This window comes from Bubalus kerabau, chromosome 10 (genome assembly GCF_029407905.1).
Source record: "Bubalus kerabau isolate K-KA32 ecotype Philippines breed swamp buffalo chromosome 10, PCC_UOA_SB_1v2, whole genome shotgun sequence".
In the NCBI taxonomy this organism is placed as follows: Eukaryota; Metazoa; Chordata; class Mammalia; order Artiodactyla; family Bovidae; genus Bubalus; species Bubalus kerabau.
The window spans coordinates 77,662,390-77,676,932 of NC_073633.1; the positions used below are offsets into that span (position 1 = coordinate 77,662,390).

At 38.8% G+C, this 14,543-nt stretch overlaps 1 non-coding gene across 1 annotated transcript; it reads right to left on the reverse strand.

Moving 5' to 3' along the window:
- Positions 1-1,298: 1,298 nt before the first annotated feature.
- Positions 1,299-1,370, reverse strand: TRNAW-CCA (transfer RNA tryptophan (anticodon CCA)). Its single transcript has one exon. It is a non-coding gene; the product is annotated as a tRNA-Trp (tRNA).
- Between the last annotated feature and the right edge of the window lie 13,173 nt (positions 1,371-14,543).

Genomic DNA, 14,543 nt, shown 5'->3' on the forward strand with positions numbered 1-14,543 from the left:
AAGAGGTCAAATAATTTTCATAAAAATGAAGAGAATGTGCTTTGGACAATTCTGTTAGAGGTCTTAATAAATGGAGCAAGCAGCCCTGGTGATAATATGACATCAATTTTGAAGCTAAACACAAAGTATTCAAATAAAATTATTTCATATAAAAATAAAAAGTTGGAGAACTCAAAATTCTCCAGTTACTAATTTGTGTTTTTCTTTCCAGTAAAAAAAAAAAGTTCTTTTCTTAAAGCCTATTAAAATTTACACTTCCAGATAGGTGAATTTTGTTTTATGCAAAATTAAACATCAATAAAGCTGATTTTAAAAATGTAAAACATGAAATGTTAAAAGGGACCTTAGAGATTTTATCTAGTCATCCCATCTTTTGATCCAAGGACTCCTTCTATTTTGTTTTTAATCAGGCACCCTTATATCTTGAAAGATTTTTGTGACCTAAATGAAATCATATAAACCAGTGATGGACAATGCTAATAAGCAATGAAGTTAAGTAAGTTTAAGGACCAAAAAAAGGCCATAATCTTATTCCACTAGTTTAAAGGTTAATAGAGCTTTTGACACATAATCTACCTAGACACAATTTAAAATCAACTAAATAACATTCCTATTAGCTAAAGGAAGCAGCATGGCATTTGATTTATAACATCTTAACTAGTAAACTTACATTATCTTGTATAAATCAGAAATCCCAGTCCTCTAGTGAAGAACTTTCCCTGTCAATACCCAATGGTATCACTAACACTATTATGAAAACTCAAACTGGTCAGAAATTCATTCACTCATTCAATCATCCTATCATACATCCAATCATTCAACATGAGGGGGCACACTTGTTATTGTTGTGTAGTCGATAAATCATGTCTGACTCTTTTGCGACCCCATGGACTGTAGCCCTCCAGGCAAGAATACTGGAGTGTGTTGCCATTTCCTTCTCCAGGGGATCTTCCCAACTCAGGGATCGAACCCATGTCTCCTGCATTGGCAGGCAGGTTCTTTACCACTGAGCCACCAGGGATGCCCACTGGGCATACACTGTGGTGCAAAACACTTTCAGGTTTCTACTCACACCAAAAATCTCTCCATCTTTTAACAGTTTTAACTACTTATCAGTAAATGACCAGTAGGTAGTGATCAGAAAGGAGCACTTTAGCCACATTAGTGAATAGTGAAGTCGCTCAGTCATGCCCGACTCTTTGCAACCCCGTGGACTGTAGCCTACCAGGCTTCTCCGTCCATGGGATTCTCCAGGCAAGAATACTGGAGTGGGTTACCATTTCCTTCTCCAGGGGATCTTCCCCACCCAGGGATCGAACCTGGGTCTCCCGCATTGGAGGCAGACGCTTTAACCTCTGAGCCACCAGGGAAGCCACATTAAATGATTTCAAATTTCTAAATCTTAATAATTACATTCACAGACCCAGAAGGAACTTGCTGAAGTGGTCTCTGAGTCAGGAAACTTAGAGAATCAATGGACAATGGGAGAGGTGCCAGAATCCTAGAATGGGAAGGTAATCTCCTTATCTCAGAAAGAGGGAAAATGGTAGATTTTAGAAACCATAGATGGAGCCATAGCTCTCTAACTACCAGGAAGACCATAGGGTCTGCCACAAGTCACCATCCTAAGTTAACATTTTTATTCTGGACTTGGATAAAGGTTAAAAAAAAAAAGTCATGTTCTTTAAATGAACAGAATTATAACCAAAAAGAATAATTAAGACAATGGATGATAGGAAAAAAATTCAAGATGATATTACTAGACTGGAATATTGAGCAAAGTCTATCAGGATAAACTTTAATAGGTCTATCTCAAATTTCCAGGCTTTAACAGCTTATAACTACAAAATAAGATCACAAGTCATACTCCACTAAATACGGAAATTACAATGGACCCTGCTAACTCAATGGAAGGAAACTACTGGAAAGTTCTCCAGATTGTGTTACAAGTGTGCGGTTTGTTGCTCGTACTGGAACGACTGTCTCCTCCTAGCACACTTCTACTTCCACTGGCACAGCTGTTCCCAGTTACAATCCCCGCACTGTAACTTCCTCTCTGGCTTCAAGGAAGAAAGTACTGTTCTCCCTTTTGCGTCTCCATCTATGTAGGACAGACTCTCCACTAAAATCCCTGAAGCACAGCTAATACGAAGCCACAACTTCTGAATAAAACTGTACTTCAGGGCTAGGGAACAACAGAAAAGAAGTATGAAGAAGGAAATTCAACTGATGCTAGAACTTGACTATGGACTTTTAGAAAGTGACCATGGACTGGCCCTTTGCTCAGGGTCTTCTGTAGGGCTCCTGACCAGGCTCAACCTGCTGGGACCAGCCATTCACTGGGAGTTCTTTGACATCTCTATCCCTAACAATTCAAGTTACACTCTCCCCAAAGCCCAGAGAACATGTTTACCCTATCCTACTTCTCAGTCTAATCAGCACAGTTAAAGATAGCTGGCAAGTTTAGTCCTCCATAGCATTCAACTATGCCACCTAGTGAGATGTGGTCTGGGCAGAATCTGAGCCCAGAGAGGTGTTGGGGTCAGTCAGTACAGTAAATAAAAGGCTAAGCTGCAATATTGTGATCCATGAGTCCCAGACTAGATAAGACAGTAGCAAAAAGTCTCTAGGAAATACCAAGAGCCAAAGGAGGAAAAAAAACCATGGCCCAGAGGGCTTCCCTGACAGTTCAACTGGTAAGGAATCCACCTGCAATGCAAGAGACACCGGTTCTATTCCAGGGTCGGGAAGATCCACTGGAGAAGTGATAGGCTACCCACTCTAGTATTCTTGGGCTTCCCTTGTGGCTCAGCTGGTAAAGAATCTGCCTGTGATGTGGGAAACCTGTGTTCGATCCCTGGGTTGGGAAGATCCCCTGGAGAAGGGAAAGGCTACCGACTCCAGTATCCTGGCCTGGAGAATGCCATGGACTATATAGTCCATGAGGGTCACAAAGAGTCAGACATGACTGAGAGACTTTCACTTTTGCTTTTCCAGAGGGGAATTTAGAGACACAGTGAAACACCAGAAAGCTAATGAAGAAGTTCATTAGCTGTTCCTACTTCCTACTTCTCAGGACAGTTTATATCTAGGGATTGACCTCCCAAGTCCAAAGTCAGAGAAAGAAACTGAGTATAGGAGAATATCATACCCAAAAGTCTACCCACCCAGGCAGAGCAGTCCAAGACCCGAGGATAACATCAATAAAAGGAATCAAGACTCTTTAGAGAAGTGATTGATTCCAGGACTGGGACAGGATAAGCCTGGGTAATCTTATGGTGTCAGAAAACAAGGAAGTTCTCAAAAAAGGATGGGACAAGTCAAAGGATGCAGGAGCCAACCCAGGCACCCTACAATGGCCAAACCTGGAACAATTTGAACTAAATAAAATTACAGTATTGGACTATAATCCATAAAATAAAATAAATATCCATGAGTCCTTACCAATATAAACAACTGAGTAAATAATGAATGGAGAAGAGAAGGAAGCTCTTCCTTATCGAAGAATTCTAATTAGCAAATGTAGAGACAATAAGAAATACAAAGTCATTATTATGCAAACACTATAGTATTTATTGTTTATACTGTGTAATTATTGCAGAAAAGATCCACCTATGGATGCAAAAATCAGTGGGCAAAACCTTGCGGAGAAGGTATTAGCCTACTCTTAAAATAACCAAGATGGTTAATAATTACAAAGGGAAAATGGGAATTTCAGTGAAAAAAATCCAACATGACCAACTTAACCAAGCGATCAAGGTTAACATCGCCAGTAATGAGACAAATCAACATCATGTACATCTGTCATGATGCCCTGAGGACTTAAGATGACTTGCATAGTATCCTTGCCAACAATGCATAACCCCATCATGAGAAAACACTAAACAAACCCAAACTGTGAGATATTCTACAGGCTAGACAGTATTCTTCAAGTGTCAAGGTTATAAAAGACAAAGACTAAAGAATGTCACAGATTGACAGAGACTAAATGCAATGTAGGATTCTAGATTGAATAGCAAAACAGAAAATAAGGATACTGGGGGGAAACCATCATAAGATAAAAAGTTAACACCATAGTTAACTGTAAATTAATAGTTATGTAAATAGTTAACATTAGGGGAAGCTAGGTTAAGCATATACATGAAATCTTTGTATTATGTTTTCAAATTTTCTATGTCTAAAGTTATTTAAAAATAAAAAAGTAAAAGAAATTATCACCTATTCTGATATCAATACATTCTTCATGATAGAGAGGCTCCAAGATGTTTGTGCTTCCAGATAGGAGTGTCAAATAGACATGTGCTTATTTATTTGTTAAATTAAACTGCAAAAGTCAAGAAAAGTGATTTTGCATAATTTTAATTTACCTAAATGAAAAACATTAAACTGATTTCCTCTCTCCCTCCTCCTCCCCAAAGGAAAAACAAAACAAAAAACCTCAAACTCAAGGAGATGTCAAAGAACATCCTGTGTCAGGATTATCAAATTACCTTAGCTGACTCACCCTGAATCACGATGGGCTTATTGTTTTTTAATTTGTAATCTACACATTAATGTGGCATTCCCTAATCAATGTTCTTTTAAAATCCTTTAAAATGTACTGTTTCTTACTCTTGAATCTCTACCACAAAATATAACACATTGCTGCCTCTGAATCACTGAATTACTTCTAAAACTTGCATAAGGTTATTGTCTTCTGCAAAGATTCTCTTGTTCTCTCCCTTCTATAAAAGGAGTTTAGCAGTTATCCCAAGGGAATCAAAGATCCATGACTATTTTATATGGAGAGTGAAATAGATCAATAAAGACTATTCCTAATTCTTTTCTACCCTTATCATAAAGAGTCAGACTTCGGGGGAAGCTCTGGGGACCCTCCCCATCACCAAGTACAGGCTTCCAAAGGGATCCCACTTCTAGACACAGTGTGGCTGGAGAGAAGGGGCAAATGTGTGCAGAATGAAAGCAATGACTTTTAGACCTTCTGAAGGTGGAAACAGAGAACAAAACAAATATCTCTATGGAGTCTAAATTCTTCACACTTTCCTGTATATTGTTGGAGAATTCCTTGCTTTGTAAATTTTTGGTATAAAAATTTCTAAACTCTGAAGACAAATATATTTAACCTCTGGTTATTTGTATCATACTCTGAGTAGATAACCAGTGAGATTTCTCCTTTTGATCCAAAACCTTATTCTTTTAAGTGTGTGTTAGTCACTCAGTCATGTCCAACTCTTTGCTACTGGCAACTACTGGAGTGGATTGCCATGCCCTTCTCCAGGGGATCTTCCCAACCCAGGGAAACCCAGGCTTTCAATTTGTGACTTAGGTTGTTTCCTTTGCAGCTAACCAAAAGGCCAAGAAGAAATATTTCACTTTATTTCAGAGCCAAAAGTCTCTGACTGAATGGACTCCTCCTCTTTAAAGGACCTCTGGTCAGTTACACAGGCTTTGAATTACAAATCTGTTTATCACCTACTGTCACTACCACTCTAGGGCACAAAACACATTTCTTTCTCAACTAGTGAAGTAATCAACAATGATTAGACTCAGTAATTATAAAACCATGATAAAGAGTTATAAAAGCTGTGGAACATTCCAATTGTAAAAACTTGTGTGATTTCCTATCCATATGTCCCTCCTTCACACCTATGACCCCTGGGACTTGTGGGACTTCACACCTGAGAATTTTATCAGGACTCATGGCTCTCCAGTCCTGCCACCTCCAAGACTTTTCCTTTCTGTACCATAAGATCTCTAGATGATCTTTAGATGATGAGATGATCTCTAGATCAGCACTAATGGGATGAACATGAAGCTTGCCTGTTTTCCATCTCATAACTCAATTGGTACCTAGAGTTCAATTGTGCTTCTAAAATTAAGCCCCTGCCTTTCACTTGGTTCTAGTATCTTAAATATTTGCCCGATCTCCCAGTTTCTACACTTTACCTCGGTCGTACCTCTCTCATGCCAGTCTTTATTCTCATTCCTCATCCCCACCCATATCATTTGAATACTGTCCCTTGAACCTCAACCCTGAGAGATGGAGGCCTGTTACTGGTCACCAGTTCTCTTCGGTGCTGAACACCAATAAGACATGTTCCTTCTACCTTGCTGGACTTCTTACCACTGCTCACAACAAAGTATGCTCTTCATTTCCAGCCTTGCCCTGTGAGTGTGCCATCTCAACTATGGACCACAAAACCACCCCATACACTTCTCTTCTTCAAATTATTTCATGTCTCAAAATATTCCATATGTATCTTACTTTTTTTTTATTTCTCAAAACTATGGTCAAAGTAAGTGCATTAGTCATTGCTCTTCTAGGAGTCAAGAGCTCTTAGGAAATAACAAAACTGTATTGCCCCAAAGAACATCAAAATATGGATGACAGTGCTCCCATTAAAGAATAAGTCAAATAATTAAACCTAAAACCTTCAAAACTCAGCCTCACACACATACCCTTTTCCAGTTTTCTTCTGACCTGATGCTAGAGAAGTATACCCAATTTGCAAATGTCTTTTAGAATACTGCTACTCAAGAGTGGCCCCTGAAGCTTGCTAGAAATACAGAATCTCAGGCCCCCACCTCAAACCTGCTGGATAAAATTTCCAAATGGATCTGGCAGAGCTGCTAAGAACAGCGTCTTCCTTCCCCATCACATCATAGAGGGGCAAGCCTATAAGCAGGTTGAGCTGTCCACAGGACTAAGCTATTGGAAACAGTGATTGGTCCAGGTAGCCAGTTTTGGCAAACAATCAACCCAGAGCAATTAATATTCATGAATTTTCCAAGAGGCTAAGGAATAGTTTTTTCTCTCCCTTGGGAGCCCAAGCTGTAGAACAATGACACCTGCATTGCCAGAGGCCATCTTTCTGCTGTAGAGAAGAATACCATATACAATGGAAAAGCAAGAAACTAAGCTGAAATACTCTTGCCTGGAAAATCCAGGGATGGAGGAGTCTGGTAGGCTGTAGTCCATGGGGTCGCTAAGAGTTGGACACGACTAAGCGACTTCACTTTCACTTTTTACTTTCATGCACTGGAGAAGGAAATGGCAACCCACTCCAGTGTTCTTGCCTGGAGAATCTCAGGGACAGGGACAGGCCTGGTGGGCTGCTGTCTATGGGGTCGCACAGAGTCGGACACAACTGAAGTGACTTAGCAGCAGCAGCAGCAAGCTGAAATAAGAGACAGATAAGGAAAGAGAATGAGAAACCATTGTTTGAGATCCCAGATCTAGGTGTGCCCATAGGCAGATGTTCCTCAGATGGGTCTTCAGTTATGTAAACAGGTTTTAAAAGTCTGTTTTTCCCACTTAAACTAGTTTGAATTAGGCTTCTTTCACTTGCACCCAGGCTTCTAGACTAAGGAAAAGCTCATGTATTTGAAGATTGTTATGATATTTTTGGTTCTTTTCTGTAGTCTAATCAGCTTATCTTTCTTAATCTTTTTTTTATCCCCATAGATTTTCCAAGTTGACAAGCATTGGGGGGTTTTGGAGGGCTACTGGAGAAGACTCTTGAGATTTCCTTGGACATCAATGAGATCAAACCATTCAATCTTAAAGGAAGTCAACCCTGAATATTCATTGGAAGGACTGATGCTAAAGCTGAAGTTCCAATACTTTGGCCACCTGATGTGAAAAGCCAACTCATTGGAAAAGACCCTGATGCTGGGAAAGATGACGGCAGGAGAAGGGGGCAACAGAGGATAAAATGGCTGGAAGGCATCACTGACTCAATGGACATGAATTTAAGCAAACTTTGGGAGATAGTGAAAGGCAGGGAAGACTGGAGTGCTGCAGTTCCTGGGGATGCAAAGAGTTGGATGTGACTGAGAGACTGAACAACAATCTGATCTCCAGACTCCTAGCTGTTCTGATAGCTTGTTTATTCCTTCATCCCTTGGGAATCCCCCTGAAGCTCCTAAGACCCCTTTAGAAAGAAACTCTTTCTTATCAAAACTGACATTTGTGAGTTTTTTCCTCCCTGATTGGCGATGTTTCTGAAAAAATTTCAACTCATATATAAATACTTAAGAGGACAATAGATTGGCCTATTTCGGAGTAGATTCTGAGAACAGTTAATGGAGGCTCCATGCATTAATTCTACAAGAAGAGCCACCCGATACATTGTAATAATGGTGATAAGGATCTAAATGGTTACGGTGCTTTGCTTTTGAAAACACTGAGTGCATCATGGCCATTTTAAAAGATTGCTTCAGCTCAGATCATGGTAAAGCTAAAGCCAAGGAGGAGAAACATTTGCCTTAGAGAACCAATTCTAACTAGCTACAGGGCAAATGTGAATCATTACATTTATCCACTTATCCTTGGACTCTAGAGACAATAAATGTGTATATAATGAAATAGATGGAGATAATCTAAATAATTTTTTTAAAGTCTTGAAGGAATGTGGCTGTGATAAAATTGTGAAGCTCTTTTTTTTCCCACTGGGTTTAAAAATAACCACTTCTCTATAACACTGGAGTTAGGCTAATGTTAGAGAAAAGACCCTTTCAGAAACACTATTAAACCATACTTGTATGGTAAGGTCGGGAGAAGGCCTACAGTTCTACTGCATCTGACATAAAGAATTTATGTAAACAGGTTAGCATCACTCTATTTCATAGTCATAGAAGCTCCTTTAACCATATCTCACAATTGTGTTTTACTTGTTATAAAAAATAAAATAAATGGTGCTTGTCCAGGTCAGGCCAATAATCCATCTACCCCAGTGTTTTGTTTTTTTTTTTTCTCTAACTATATAACTTATTTGGGGTAGCTCAGTCAGTAAAAGAATCTGTCTACAATGCAGGAGACCACCGGCAATGCAGGAGACCTGGGTTCAATCCTTAGGTCAGGAAGATCCCCTGGAGAAGGTAATGGCAACCCACTCCAGTATTCTTGCCTGGGAAATCCCATGGACGGAGGAGCCTGGCAGGCTACAGTCCGTGGGGTTGCAAGAGTAGGACACAACTTAGAGACTAAACCACCACTATCATAACATATTTAGGTGGGGAAAAAAAACAAGAAATCCCCTACGCTTCATGTTCCCACTTTCTAGGGAGAAACAAACTTGATAATAACAAAATTTCAACCACATATAAATTTATAAGAAAAAAATAACAGCAATTCTATAAATATTTTCATCCATATACTGATAGGAGCAATTTAAAATCACAACCAACTCAAGACAAAACTAATGGTATACTGTGATAAGAAAACATCCTTCTGAAAAACCAGAAGAATTCCAAATATGTGTGCATAAATATAAAGTAGGAGCTTTGAAGAATATTGTTCCAGGTTCTTTATAAGCTACAAAGTTCTTTTTTGGTAAGTTCTTTTTTCATGTACTATCCAATACACTGGTTATTGAGTACTTGAAATATAATATAAATTTTGCTTGAAATGTGCTATATGTTTAAAATACACACTGGATTTTGAAGACTCATGTACTAAAGAAAGAATTAAAACATACCATTAATCATTATTTATATTATGTACACATTGAAATGATATTTTGGATATATTATGTTAAATGAAAGATATTATTAATTTTAGCTGTTTCTCATTACTTTTAAAAATGTGGCTCATAGAAAAATTTTAATTACATACATGTTCACATATTTCCATTGAGCAGCATTATTCTACACTCTACTCAGTGATTAGGAGCAGTCAAGTCTGTGATGTTAAGCAAATTACTAATTGTCTCACTTTTAACTGAAAATGGAGTTAATAGCACCAGCCTTATGAAATTTTAAAGATTAAAAGAATGTTTATATGTAAAGTACATAGAACAGTGCCTAGTACATACTAGGTCTATATATATGTTTGTATATATATATATCCTGGGTAACGTACCGCTTTTGGGTTTTGGACTCCAAATTTTCTTATTTCACTTAATTTTAGTTACGCACTTCGTGGGTATATCAGTCTATTCCAGCTGCCATAACACAATACCACAGATAGCATGCCTTAAACAACAAAGCTTTATTTTTTCTCACAGTTCTGGAGGCTGGAGTCCAAAATCAAGGTTCCAGCAGGGTTGGTGCCAGGTGAGGTCTCTCTCTTCAGATTGCAGACAGCGCTTTCTCAGCGTGTCCTCACAGAGGAGTCTGGTGTCTCCCTCCTCTTATAAGGAACACCAGTCCTATCCAATTAGGGCCCTACTCTTATGACCTCATTTAATCTTAATTAGCCCTTAAAGGGCCTATCTTCAAATACAGTCACAGGGTTAGGGTTTTAACATGTGAATTTGGGGGTGGGGACACAATAATAATAGTGGGTTATGTGTAAACAGTCCCTTTGTTGTTGTTGTTGTTCAGTCGCTCAGTTACGTCCAACTCTGCGACCCCAGGGACTGCAGCACGCCAGGCTTCCCTGTCCTTCACCATCTCCCGGAGCTTTCTCAAACTCATGTCCATTGAGTCGGTGATGCCATCCAACCACTCATTCTCTGTCTTCCCCTTATCCTCCTGCCTTCAATCTTTCCCAGCATCAGAGTCTTTTCTAATGAGTCAGCTCTTCACATCAGGTGGCCAAAGTATTGCAACGTCAGCTTCAGCATCAGCCCTTCCAATGAATATTCAGGGTTGATTTCCTTTAGGATTGAATGGTTTGATCTCCTTGCTGTCCAAGGGACTCAAGAGTCTTCTCCAACACCACAGTTCAAAAGCGTCAATTCTTTGGCGCTCAGCTTTCTTTATAGTCCAACTCTCACATCCATACATGACTACTGGAAACACCATAGCTTTAACTAGATGGACCTTTGTCTGCAAAGTGATGTTTCTGCTTTTTAATACACTGTCTAGGTTTGTCATAGCTTTTCTTCCAAGGAGCAAGCATCTTTTAATTTCAAGGCTGCAGTCAACATCCACAGTGATTTTGGAGCCCAAGAAAATAAAGTCTGTCACTATTTCCATTGCTTCCCCATCCATTTGCCATGTAGTCCCTTAAACACATATAAAGCTGAAAACCAATGGGTTCATAATTTTGGATCTATTAACGGTCCACCAAGATGAGCAGGTGGCTTCTAATCACTGAAAATATTCATTTTAGGCCAACAGGTCCATTCACAGCATAAAAGGTATTAAGCAGAAGGGCATGATGTTTCCCTTTGACATCAACCTCAAAATACTTCTGTGTATTTCTAAACCAGCCCAATTTTTGGTATGAACTGAAGAGCTGAGTTTAGTAAAACTCGATCCATAATACCTCTTGGAGTATTGAGCTTAAAAACCACCTGTTTTAAAAAGTTGTTTCTTCTTGTTTTAAAATTGCTTTGTCAAATAGTAAAGAGTGCTCTCAAATTTTGGAAACTGATAGAAAGCCACTGTTCTTATCTTAAGCAGTGTCTCTTGTTTGATTATAATTTCTCTCAAACTGTTTAGTTCTTAGTTCTTCATTTGAGATTCATAATTCAAATTCAAACAGATAGGAGTTTATTCACAGGAAGGATTTTTTATTCTGTTTCTAATTTTGAGCATGAGAATTTGCTGCTATCTTTTATCTCTAAATATTTATGATTATACTATTTTTTTTTTACTTTTGTTTGTTTGGTTGGTTTTTTGGCTGAGGCAACATATTAGGTCAAAACCTTCAGGAAATAATCCAGATGTACTCCTAAATCCTTTCCCTATGTTGGAAATCATAGCTTGGAACTAATTAGCCATAGGCATCATTTCCAAATTTCAGGTCTTATATTTAATCCATTTCCCCACATCTTCTTTCTGTCTTCCTGCAGTTTATCTACATAAGCACATTGTTGCACTATCTAATGAGACTAAATGCCATGAATGAACATCAAGCTTTTTCTATGTATTTCCTTTTCTAAACTATTTCGAGTTCATTTATTTTATTTATTTACTTATTTTTTGCCACACCACCTGGCATCCAGGATCCTAGTTCTCTGACTATGGATTGAACCAGTGCCCTCTGCAGTGGAAGGGCAGAGTTTTAACCACCGGACCACCAGGGAAATCCCTTCTAGATTACTTTGAAATGTTAAATGAATTCAAGCACAATTCCATTTCTCTATCCAAAGAAACAACAGTAAATTTAATTGGATAGATACTCATTAAATACCAACTATAGGCAAATAATTCAGTTCAGTTCAGTTGCTCAGTTGTGCCCAACTCTTTACAACCCCAAAGACTGCAGCACGCCAGTTTTCCCTGTCCATCACCAAATACCGGAGCTTGCTCAAACTCATGTCCATCGAGTCAGTGATGCCATCCAACCATTTCATTCTCTGTCATCAAATAGACATAAAAGTTAATATAATATGATCTCTACTTTCGCTTCCAGTCTAGAAGGAGGCAGCCATGCAAACAGTTAACCTTGATGAGCAGAACAAAATAGTACCAAATAGATTCAAGCATTGGACTGAATACTTGTTACTCCAAAAATTCATATGTTGAAGTCCTAATCCCCTATGTCTTGGTATTTGGGGCCTTTGGGAGGCAATTAGGTCATCAGGCTGGAACCCGCATGAACAGGATTAGTGACCTTATGAGAACAGGCATGAGAGAGTTATCTCTCTCTAGGTAAAGTGAGGGTATAGTGCAATGGTGGCTGTCTGTAGGCCAGGAAGCAAACCCTCATCCGGTGATCTTGGACTTCACAATCTTCAGACTGTGAGTAGTAAATGTTTCGTAGACCACTCAGTCTATAATAATTTTATCAGCCTGAACAAACATTCAAGTTTGAAAGGGAGAGAAACTTTCCTGACTGAGTAAGCCTTCAAAGAATATGAGACATTTGAGCTGAGGCTGGAAGAGCCATCTTTTGATTAATACAATCTCCTGAGGACACAGTCCAGATGCAGAATTGAGAAGAACCAAAAGGATCTGGGAGAAATAGAACCAGAACCTGACTATACCATACCATATAATACCATACCATATCATATCATATCATATCATACTAAACCATAGCATTCCTAGAAATTACCCTTGCTATGGACTCCATTTCAACTGAGATTATAAGATTATGAATTTTCTTATCATTTAAGCCAGTTTGAGCTGGATTTTCTATTACTTGCACTCTAATTGATATAACCCCTCTAAAGCTCTCGGCTTAAATTTGTTACTTCAGTTAGGTATCTCTAAATGGATGTTCCAATAAAACCTTGTGTTAGCACAGGTTGTCTGAGAAGCGGATGTCAAAATGGGATTAGACAGGCAAGAGATGAATTGGGGGCAGTACTGGCAAGGGAAAAATGGGGAAGAAGTTAGTGAGGTGTGAGAGCTAGTAGACTAGTCCTTTGTGAGAGAAGAAGAAAGGAAAGTAGGTTGAGTAGTAAAGCCTTAGACTGCTATGCAGTTCTAAGAAATTCTGGCAAGGTTGTTGGAGAGTCCTCAGCCAACATTCCTGATTAAAGAAGGAAACTGTAAATCTACCTGGAGGAACTGTTCAGTATTCCTACCATACCCAGTCACTGGCAGGGAGGCCCATGGACTTGGCCTGGCCTGGTTGACATAATGTGCGTCAGAAGTATTTACAAATGAAGACGAATTCTAAGAGGAGAAGAGTAGATTTTAGTTGTCGTAAACCTCGTGTTCCTTTGCAGGATCCTCTGACTTTGCAGATGAGTGTCAATCACAGGGAATGGGCAGAACAGCACCCAGGATTTGATCATCTCTTGTCATCTTATCACAGACTGTAGTTGGAATCTTGGAAACTTTCTTTTTATCATTATACGTTCATATATTTTAGTGGATGCAGGTTCAAATCCACAGATTTGATTGTCATCTAGTCACCTACTTGACCTCCTCTTAGGAATCTCCCAGACACTGGCAGCTTTTGGTTTGAAACACTTTTGCCAGAGAGTTTGAATACAAAATTGTAACTTATCTACCAAGAGTGAGCAAGGAGATGTCTTTTGGCATCACCGCCTCTTTAGTATCTTCCAGGGTTATCACCTTGGGGCTTCCAAGTGGAAAGAGTTTAAAATAAAAGCTCCCAAGCAAATTGGGTTTTCCATTTCCCTGTGCTGGGTCTTAAACATGCTTTTTCTTTTAAAGATGTTTAAAAAATTAATGGATTTCATTTCTTAGAGCTATTTTAGATTTACCTAAAAAGTGAATTAAAAGTACAGAGTTTCCATATATTCTATATATGCTCTCTCTGCTCCCATTACCACTCTCAGTTTCAGTTTCCTCTATTATTAACATGTTATTGTGGTACACCCATTACACTTGATGAACCTATACTGATACATTATTATTAACTAAAGTTTATGTTTTACATTACACTGTGTTGTATATTCTGAGCTTTGGCAAATGCCTTATGACAATATCCACCATAGTTTCACAGCCATACAAATTTCCTGTGCTCTCTACCTATTCATTCCTCCTTGACCCCAAACCCCTGGCAATTGGTCTTTTTACTGCCTTGCTAGCTTTGACTTTTTCAGAATGTCATATACCTGGAGTATTACAGCATGCAGCTTTTTCAGACAGGCTTCCTTCACTTAGTGACATGTTTCCTCTAGGCCTTTTCAAGGTTTGATACCATTTTTCTTTTTTATCACTGAACAATA